At 30.4% G+C, this 10373-nt stretch overlaps 1 long non-coding RNA gene across 3 annotated transcripts; it reads right to left on the reverse strand.

The window, feature by feature from the left end:
* Nucleotides 1-464: 464 nt before the first annotated feature.
* LOC136082357 (uncharacterized) lies at nt 465-10095 on the reverse strand. Of its 3 annotated transcripts, none has more exons than XR_010639630.1 (3): nt 9857-10095; nt 9073-9159; nt 465-1088 (listed from the first exon to the last, which is right to left on the reverse strand). It is a non-coding gene; the product is annotated as an uncharacterized LOC136082357 (long non-coding RNA). The 3 variants fall into 3 exon arrangements; XR_010639629.1 differs by having other exon boundaries at nt 465-2360; XR_010639631.1 differs by having other exon boundaries at nt 465-2360; nt 9849-10086.
* Nucleotides 10096-10373: the final 278 nt, after the last annotated feature.

A 10373-nucleotide genomic window follows, 5' to 3' on the forward strand; every position in this document is an offset into this window, starting at 1 on the left:
AGACTAGCCACTCGGTTATCGACCGGCCATATTTAGCGGATGCCACTAATCGTCTACTAAGAAACTGATGAGCACTTATTCATAAATATTATTTGCATCAAGTTTAAAAAAATCTATATATATATATATATATATATATATATATATATATATATATATATATATATATATATATATATATATATATATAAATTATAAATTATGTTAGTGTATTCTACAAATAGAGTGCTCAATGTTCTAAAAGAACAGAGCAATAATAAATTAGTAAAAACACTTATCTAATTTTTGATTACTTCAACACTGTGTTTCACCATCAGTAGGTTCATCAGGAAGAATCATATATATATATATATATATATATATATATATATATATATATATATATATATATATATATATATATATATATATATATATATATATATATAAATTAGTAGAAATATAGCTTTACAGTTGTATTCATATTTTTTTTTTTTGTTTTAATTTTATTTTTAGGTGCCCCAAAAAGTCCTAACGGTCTTGTCACAGAGCACCGCGGAAGTGCATTTAACCGGGAAGTTCCCGCCTCCTTCCTTACCGTGACGCGAAAATTAGTCCAGAGCTCGTTTCAAACCTGGATCTCCTGCTTATAAAGTAAGTGCTCTAACCACTGCGCCACGGCCGCACATAATATAACCCTGAGCCGAAGCCGTTTATACGAGGCCTCGTGTCAAGGTTATTATATGAATATAACCGTATAGTTAATTAACATTAAATGTTAATCACAATTACAATCAATATTCAAAGTAAATATAAGGGTTTTTAACCCTTACAAAGGGTTAGAAAAATAGTTTTGGGGATATTCAAACTAAAAATATAAAAAATGTTTTTAAAGACTTTTTTTAAAGATGTATTATATGTTCTTTTGTATATAGCAAATATTAAAAAATTTACAAAAAACTCAAAAATAAATAATTATTAAACAACCACTTGCTTCCTCATTTAATTTTTCTTGCTACAATTAACAAATGGAGAGAACTTTAAAATGCTTCCTAATTAATCTTTTATTTGTGCTTCCGTCGAAGACTCTTGCATTAGCTGGATGACTTCTAAAATACATGGGATACTGTAAACGGGATGGCAGTTAAAAATATTTATACTTATAACTGACTATTTGTTTTTCACGCTAACGTTTAAAGTTCAAGATGAATATATATTTAAAAATACAGGGTGCGTGAAAAGTTCCCGCACTCAGTATTTACGACGTAAAAACACCTAGAACTATCATAATGTGCCAAAAGTTTAAACATTTATTCTTGATAACATACTAAACAACAAAAACAAGTCAGATCTCAAAAAGTCCTCTTTTCGCCTTGATACACGCCCTGAGGCGCTTGGGGAATGCTTCAATCGCGGCGGACACCATATCATTGTCAAGAGTGGCCCATTCTTTTTCGAGTGCTTGCTGTAGAGAGTTCAAATTTGGATGACGAACAGCTCCAACCTTGGCCTTCATAATTCCCCAATCTGAATAGTTGAGGGGATTAAGATCCGGGCTGTTTGGAGGCCACTCTTCTTGTGTGATGAAACCCGGACAATTGGCTTTGCACCAATTCTGGACGACCGTTGCTTTGTGGGCTAGGGCGGAATCCTGTTGAAACGTCCAAAACCGCTGTCCGAAGTGTGAATTGGTCCAAGTTAATAGCTCTGACGTCAAAATATCATCCAGGTAGTTTTGAGCTCTGATTTTCACTTCTTGATCGACAAAAACCAATGGCATCTTGCCGTCTCCTGTAATCGCTCCGAAAACCATCACTGCTTGGGGGTGAGCTGTCTTTGAAGCAATTCGACCTTTCTGGTTTGCTTCTTGAACGTTTCCAGCGATTATCTGGTCATTCTGATGGTTCGCGAACTGCTCAATAGTGAAGAGACACTCGTCCGTGAAGAGAATCGTCGAGGCGTTCGCCGGCTTCTTGAATCGCTTGAGAAGCTCCTTGCAACGGGCCAAACGAGTGGCTTTTATCCAATCAATAAGTCCGTGAGGTTTTTGAATTTTGTACGGGTATTTTCCGAGCTTTTTGTGGACGATTTGCCGAACTGAACCTTCCGAAATCCCTTCATCCTTGGCCATTTGTCTCATCAATCGTTTTGGGTTGTACCGAATCTTGTTGCGGATTTTTTTGACAATTTTACCCGAAGTTGCAGTTTTTGGTCTTCCAGAACGTTGAAGATCATCAATGGAACCAGTTTCTTCAAGTCACTTTAAGCAATCGTAAACCGTACGCCGCGGAACATTCAGAAGATGAGCAATCTCCGATGCTTTTTCTCTTTGGCTAGCCTCTCGATTGCCGACCGCAAATCTCTTGATTTCGTCATGGAACCTAAAAACTTCAATATTAAAACATATTCAAAGATTAGAGAAGAGCATAAATAATGCAGAAAAATAAACGGTATGCTTTAAAATAAGGGAAATAACGTCGTTGTCAGAGGAGTGCGGGAACTTTTTACGCACCCTGTACGAAACATATGTAAGGAAGAAGATAGAACAATATTGAGCTATCATAAACGTACCAATTATTGCTTTACACAACTTTTAACTTTCGAATGATACCTTTTTTGTATCACCACGAGTTTGCCTTTCATATTCAACTTGGCTTTAACATGATGCTTCATAATTTTATAAAAACGTAAGAACAAATAATAAATGGAAATTAACTACTTTGTTATACTTCAATAAGCAATCCAGCGAACTTATTTAAATAATTGTAAACACACATTAGAGAAATTATTCACAAAGTGTAATTTCGAAAGGTTCTTTATTTTTTTATAAATGTTTTATATTCAAAGTTTTGATATCGAATTAAAGCTAAAACTTGTAGGGGAGAACCTAAATTAACAGGGCAGTTTTTGTAAAATACTTTTTATAAGCTGATAAAGTTGTTTAATTTATACATTGAAAATTGTTTAATAACCATTATCTCTTGCAATATGACGCACTTCTCAAATCAAAACCAAAAAATTGATTCCGTCAGGAGAAATGTGCTATTGATTCCCAATAATGCAACATTTCTAATGTTACGTTTGACCCATCATGTTTAGACCATCATAGGAATAATGATTTGGTCTGTTGAATTGTTGTGTTTAACATTTCTTACCACAGGGGTTTGGATATCCTACTAACTTAAGATGCTTGTATGCAAATTTGATTTTGTCCCATTCAATGAGCGTTCCATTCATTAAGGTTCTCCCCAAACAGTAATATAAAAACTGTTCGTTTTTCTAAATTTCTTTATTTGGGCTAGATTTTTCTATAAAATTTACTCACAATTTAAACGGTTTGATTATCCAGAGTTAAACAAAAATATATACCTGACCATAATATTTTTTGTATTTTCTTTAACATTTTTCCCCCTGCTTTCTTGAGGTGACAAAGGTAAAACATAAATAAAAATCTAGTGAAAAGTTTATGTTCGAATAGGACAGGAATACATTTATTTAGTTGTTTTTCACAGTTGTTCTATAAAAGTATCAAAACAATAATTACTCAACCAAATATAAGACAAAATTATTCTATTACCAAAAAAAGATATTCTATTATCAAAGCACTGATATGAAATATAAAAAGCACCACGTCGTTCTTTTTTGCACTAACGTAAAGAATGAGCAGTTTGAAGTCGTTAATAGTCACTAATTTCAATAACGGAATGAGCACGTGGAAACACAATGTGAAAACAAAAATGCGCAAATAAAATAAGAATAGAAAATTAGAAAACCATTATAAGAAAATTGAAACTGCGGAGTATTTTTAATCTTGTGAAAATATCAAGTAAGATTTATTTGATTTATTGTTTGTAATATTCCACACATCGTTTATAATAAAAATAAATATTAATAATAGAGTAATTTTTAAAATTGGTTTTTGTTGATAGTATAGGTTTTTTATTAACTATTATTTATTTTAACTCACATTAAAAACGCTTCTGCTGTTTAGAATGTTCGTAATCAAGGACATTCGAAAAGGAAAAAGAGTAATGATGTCAACATTTATTAAATGGAAAGTTGAAGAGGTAATAGGCTTTAGAAATGAAATTACCAACATACGTTAATAGGCTTTAGAAATGAAATTACCTACATACGTTATTGAAATTTACTGCAAAGTTTGTATAAGAAACAGAGAAGCGGTATTACAAGGTTGTAAAGGTTTGATACGACAATGTGCTTTACGGTTTATCGATGGGACGAACTTTGTGTTGATCCACACAATTCAAAGACATTTTGAACCATCTTCTCACCTTACTGCAATAAGGTGTGAGAGCGAGAAACCCACAAACGAGCGATGTGTTACCTCAACCGATGGAATACAAAATACAAAATCCTCAAAGATAATTAATAAACTATTACCTTTGAACTAAAGATTTTTTATTCTTATTTACCAGATTCTAATATCTTAATTTTGAACTGTGCTAAAGCGTCGTTTGTTGCAGGCTTGATCAGGAAGTCGTGTGATCGTACACCATTAATATATTTTGTTTTTGACGATTTGACCATCAAGCATTTACACATTTGCAAATGCTTGATGATGTTTATGTTAAATTTTGATATTTAATTATTTCTAAAACGCGCTGAAAAAATTAAACTAAACTAAGAGAAAGTTAAAAAAAATAATAACCTAAAAATAATTTGTCAACAAAAGAAAAAAATTAAACCTAAAAAAACTTAGGAAACTTTTTTTTAAACAACAGCGTTCTTTTTTTTTTTCAAAATTACTTTTTTAAAGACGCTGATGAAACTAGCATTTATAACTAATGACACTTACGTCGCTTTAATTAAAGTTCGTTAACTCTTTTTTATTATTCATTCAAACAAAAAAAGTCAAAAACGACTTCACGTTTTTTTTTTATAAGAAACCAGTTTATAAGAAACTACTAGGAGCTGTACTAGGAGCCTCAAAATTTTAAGAAATTTTTAGTACTAAGTAACTTTTCAATAAGAAACTTATTTATAATTTCGATGAACATTTCCTCATTTTTCACCTAAATATCTCATCAACATTACTCGAAGTTAACATTATCTCAATGGAGAACAACAGTTTGAATGAGAATTTAATTTGCACGCGCAATCAAATAGAATTCAATTTGATTACAAATAAAAAATAAAAACTTGAAATTAAAGAAACTTTTAAGAAACTTTTAGAACTAGATTTAGAAAAAAGTAACCTTAAAATAAGAAACTTTTTAGTACTAACCGTTTGATTGGTTTCTTATAAAAAAAAAAACGTGTACTTAACATTAGTTAAAAAAGCTCGAACGTTTTTTCCTTTAAAAAAACTAAAAAAAATCAATGTTTATAAAATATATTATAGAAAAAGTTTTAAACTATGATTCAATTAAGATTGGTACTGCATAAAGTAAAAGTTTGAGGAAACAGTGTACTTTTGTAATTGTGATATTCTTTTGTTTCTTAGATACAAGCGTCAATATCGTCTTCGTTAAAAGTTTTAACGGACTACGCGTATATAAGACTTGTAAACTGTGCCTATGAAATGGCCCTTCTGCCAACTATGCCGCACAAAAATTTTGCTGTTATTGTAAGTATCGATATGTTGACTATTTTAAATATATTAGATAAAGTATTGAATAGTTGGTTCAAATAAAAATAGTTGGTTCGTATGTTTCCAACTTTGTAAATTTTACTAATCTATTGTAAATTTAACTTTAAATCGAAAAATATAATACATTATTTACGAAAAATGTTTAGGTAAAGAGCTGTAAGATCAATGGTGTTAAAATGATCAAACGTAATGAAAATGGCGCTAGCGGGCGTGAATTCGTAAAATGCATTGCGATGGCTGTGCGTGAAAAATGTGCCAATATCCTGAAAGAAGCTTAATTCTTCTCAACTTTGTTCGATGCTAGCCAAGTTTGAAAAACGAAGAAAGAAAAAGAGTTAGTTTTGGCAAGAATTGAAAGATGTGGTTCTCTTTTTTATATGGTTCTGGATCTAGTTAATATTGATAGGTTTTGCGGATGAGAAGCAGACTCCATTGTCAAGGGAGTCAATAACATTTTTGAAACCGGGGAATTTAAACTAGACTCCAATGATTACAAAAATAAATTAGTCAGTATAACATCCGATGGTGCAAGTGTAAACTTTGGAAAATATCGCGGTGTCATAGTGCAAATAAAGGCAGATAGGGAATGGCTACTTTCAGTTCATTGTGTCAACTATATAGTCGAACTGTAAGTTAAAGAGGTTTTTTCCGAGATCTCTAAATTAAAAAAAGTTGATAAATTTTACAATACGAATTTTTATCTGCTTCGAAACTCGGGGAAAATAAAACAAGAAGTAATAAATGCATCAGCAGCTTTAGGTAAAGTTTACCGCAAAGTTTGCGGTAAAACGTTGTGGCTTAAAACCATAGTTTATATTTTAGTTTATCATTTTATTTTCCAAGAACTTGGCTCATAGTGAAAACACATCACAAGATTACCTTTCTTACATTATTTGGGATTTTTCTAAGATAATTGTAAACTATTCAATTTTTAAATATTAAACTAGATTAGATATTTTAGGTACTACGCATTACACTCTACCGAAACTAACAGGAACGAGGTTTGTTGGCCATCATATAAGAGCTTTTAAGAATTTATTGGAGTCCTGGCCAGCTTATATAGTAGCCTACGAGAACTACGTAAATGAACGGAAAAACCCTATAACTACAAGAGCAAAGGTTCAAGAGTTACTAAAGAAATTCAAATCATTTAACTTTCTTTGCACTGTTGCTGTTTATCATGATTTGCTAGAGCTCATTGTGCCAGCATCGAAAGTATTTGAAGCAAATTAATTGTTGCCGCATGATGTTCTAGCTACAATCAACCGAACAAATTTAGAACTGGAATTGAAGCTCGAAGAAATCGATACAGATTTAGAATTTTTAGATAGCTATGTATCACGTTACATGGTTATTGAGGGCAAACATAACTTACCTGTAACACTGTCTGGTCAGTTTAGTAAAGCTGGTGACAAACAAAAACACCCCAGTATTAGAAATTATATAATAGTAAACTTAGATATGGCTTTGGTTGACGTAGATCAAGCATTATGCCTAGTCAGAAATGTTAGGAGAAGAGTTATACCCAGACTTATAAATACGTTAAACAGCAGGCTCACAAGCATAAAAGGAAGAGTCTGAGATTTATCACGCCATGCGGCTCATCGACCCGCAGAACTGGACTGACAACAAAGAGTTTGGCTTAGAAGAAATAAAGTTTTTGTCCACGCATTTTAAAACACCATTGGAACATTCCAATTTTAATGAAAAGTTAGTTTCCAAGAATAGAAACTATTTTTGATTCATTCAAGAACCAATCTTGAAGCAATGGTACGCAATCGCCAGACAAGAGAAATTTGGAGGTCAACCTTCTTGTACAAAAAGTCAAAGTTTCCTAATTTATTAAAAGTTATATCGATTATCTTTGCAATTTCCGGATCAAACTCAAGCGTGGAGCGGATGTTTAGCACAGTAACTAGCATATTATCAGATCAACGTTTATCTATGAATCACGATGCTCTAAATGATAGCATTATGGTATTAGGAAACCATGGAAGCTGGTCAAAAGAAAAAATAATCCTTATTGGAAAGCGAGCAAAAGAAATTTATTTGAATAAGAGACGAGTGGTTTAAGTTGATGATGATCCAGTTGACTATATGACAACAGCAACAACATTGATTACGAATCAAAATTTTGATGACGATGATGAAATAGGCAGTGCTGATAAAGATATGACTGATGAATTAGCTGCATTCAGTTTCGACGATGTAGAAGAGGAAACACCGTTGACAACAGTTGAGGGGGAAATCTGTTATTTAACTTACAATGAATAGTTTTTAAAAAAGAAGATTTTCAAATTACTCTTGTGTTATTTTTTTAAGAAAAAAAAACGTAATTTAAAAAAGAAATTTTAGAAAAAAATTAAATAATTAATTTGAATAAAAAATATCAAGAAATATAAAAACCATTAACCGTTAATTAAGTTTACAGATTAACATTTTAAAATACATATATCTAAACAACGAAGCAAAACTAAGTCACTAAATTATACTTCAATAATAAATCAATAAGAAGTTGCGTTTTTGTTTGATATTATTTTTTATAACATAAATAGTTAAAAATGAAATCGCGATCTGACAATATACAAGAAGTTTGGATGTATAAAAAATCTACTTCGTTGAAGTAGTTTCATGAGTGTGATACTAATTCAAACATTTTTCGACGAAAGAATTATGTAACAAATAAAAAAAGATATAAAAAATAAAAAGCTTTTTATGAGCATTGCCTTCAGCAATTTTCATGATCGCGCTGGCCGACGTAATCTCGACCGCACATAATCATGCTCGATTAAAACATTCTAATTTTACGAGCGCGATATAACACGCTTGACGATTTTCTTCATCACAAGCCCTGAATTTACTTTTAACACCATATTCTGGTGTAAAAAGTTAATTCCTACTTATAAATAAAAACCTATTTAAATTGCTAAAAACTTACTTAAATTAATTTCAAATTTTTTTTTACTTAAAAAGTATATGAAAATATGAAAGCAATTTAAATAGGTTCATCAAGAAAACAATGAACTTAAATAGTATTCTATCAAACAGACAAACTTTAAAAATAGAAACTATAATTATAAATTACCAAGTTAATGTTCTCCCTGTTGTGTTTTTATCTGGTTTCAAGTTCATAAAATTCTTGAAGGGACTTAATCTTTTTGAAAATTGTTACACTTATACTTTATGACATTTTATTGGCACATTTGCAACAATTTTTCTCAAAAAGTAATTAAAGTAATAGTTTTTGGAACTCTGAAAAAAAATTCTTTAAGTTCAATAAGATTATATACAAGTTAAATAGAGCATTTTTGCTAATTCATATCACTAAAAACACAGTTTTTCCATTGAACATAAGCAAAACAATTGTTGACAAAATGATTAACATGAACATAAGCAAAATGATTGCTTTGTTTAAGATAAGACTTTGCAATCATTATAATTATCATATTATACAAAAAACGGTAATATTATTAATTTCATACCTCCAGTATCCATTGGAAATTTATGATTCAGAAGCTTGACTGAATCTTTTCGTACAAATTATGTTGTGGAAGAAGGTAGAGAGTTATCTAAAGATGAAGCATTAATTAAACAATCAGCGGTGCTGTGTTGAAATGAACTAGTATGACAAAGTGCATCTAAATGAACAGGGGATTCAGATTGAAATGAATGACGAGGTGTACCCTCTGGATCCCCTGACAAACTATGAAACGCACTCCACTCACACAGTTAATATTCTTATATTTCCTAAACTTTAAAGAGTTAATATTCTACCTCATTAATCTCATATAGTTTAATGTTTGTATCATAATTAAAATTGTACAGTTGAATGTTTGTATCATTATTGAAATCTTAAAGTTAAAAGTCTAATTAAATAGTAATAATTAATAGTCAAAATTGCGTCAGAAAATAAGCTGAAAACAATTTTTGGAAAGACAGTAAAACACATGCTAGTGTTTATTAGCTAAGACTATTTAGGCTAAAATAAAAACTAGCTAAAATAAAATTTTAAAATAAAAATTAGATATTACAAGTTTTTCAACAACGAAATGTTAATGTTAAACTTGAGTTTGCAAAATAATGTCAATTTTTTTTTCAGTTCATTAGTTTAACGTTAAACTATTAAGTTGAATAAATAACTAAAACATAACTAAATGAATATACAAATAAGTACTAAAAATGTGAATATACAACAAGATTACAGGCATAGTATGTACTATAAATATACGAGAAGAAACTAAACAATAATATATATAACTGCTTAACAATTGCTTGCATCCTCTGTATATATTGTTTGGCATTTATTTACCAATGGAGAGGCCTTTTCAATATTTGCAATATGATCATTTGTTTGAGCTTTTGTTGAAGACTCTCTATGCTTTCTATAAATGAAAATTTTAAAATACATTTTATTTTACTTTTAAATTTAATTTTTAACACTTAATGCATTTTTGGTGAAGATATATGAAAAATTATTCTTCTGGTTTCAAATTAATAATATACTTACGTTGTTTATTGAAATATAAGCAAAGTGAGCAGTTTATTGAAGTTCATTCTCCGCTGTTAACTTGATTTCAAAACATTATACTATATTGCTCAAAGTGAGTAACCATCAGCTTTAATTGCATGAGCATTAGGCTCTTACCGATTTCATATTTGTTTGTAATTTTCTTGCATCTAAAGTAAAATATTAGATATATTACTCCTTCACTGGTAATAATATAAAAATATTTTTTGATGTAATGATCTCAGCATTAATTATTATTGCGTTTTACAGCAATTA

The sequence above is a fragment of the Hydra vulgaris genome, chromosome 07 (assembly GCF_038396675.1).
Source record: "Hydra vulgaris chromosome 07, alternate assembly HydraT2T_AEP".
NCBI classification, from domain to species: Eukaryota; Metazoa; Cnidaria; class Hydrozoa; order Anthoathecata; family Hydridae; genus Hydra; species Hydra vulgaris.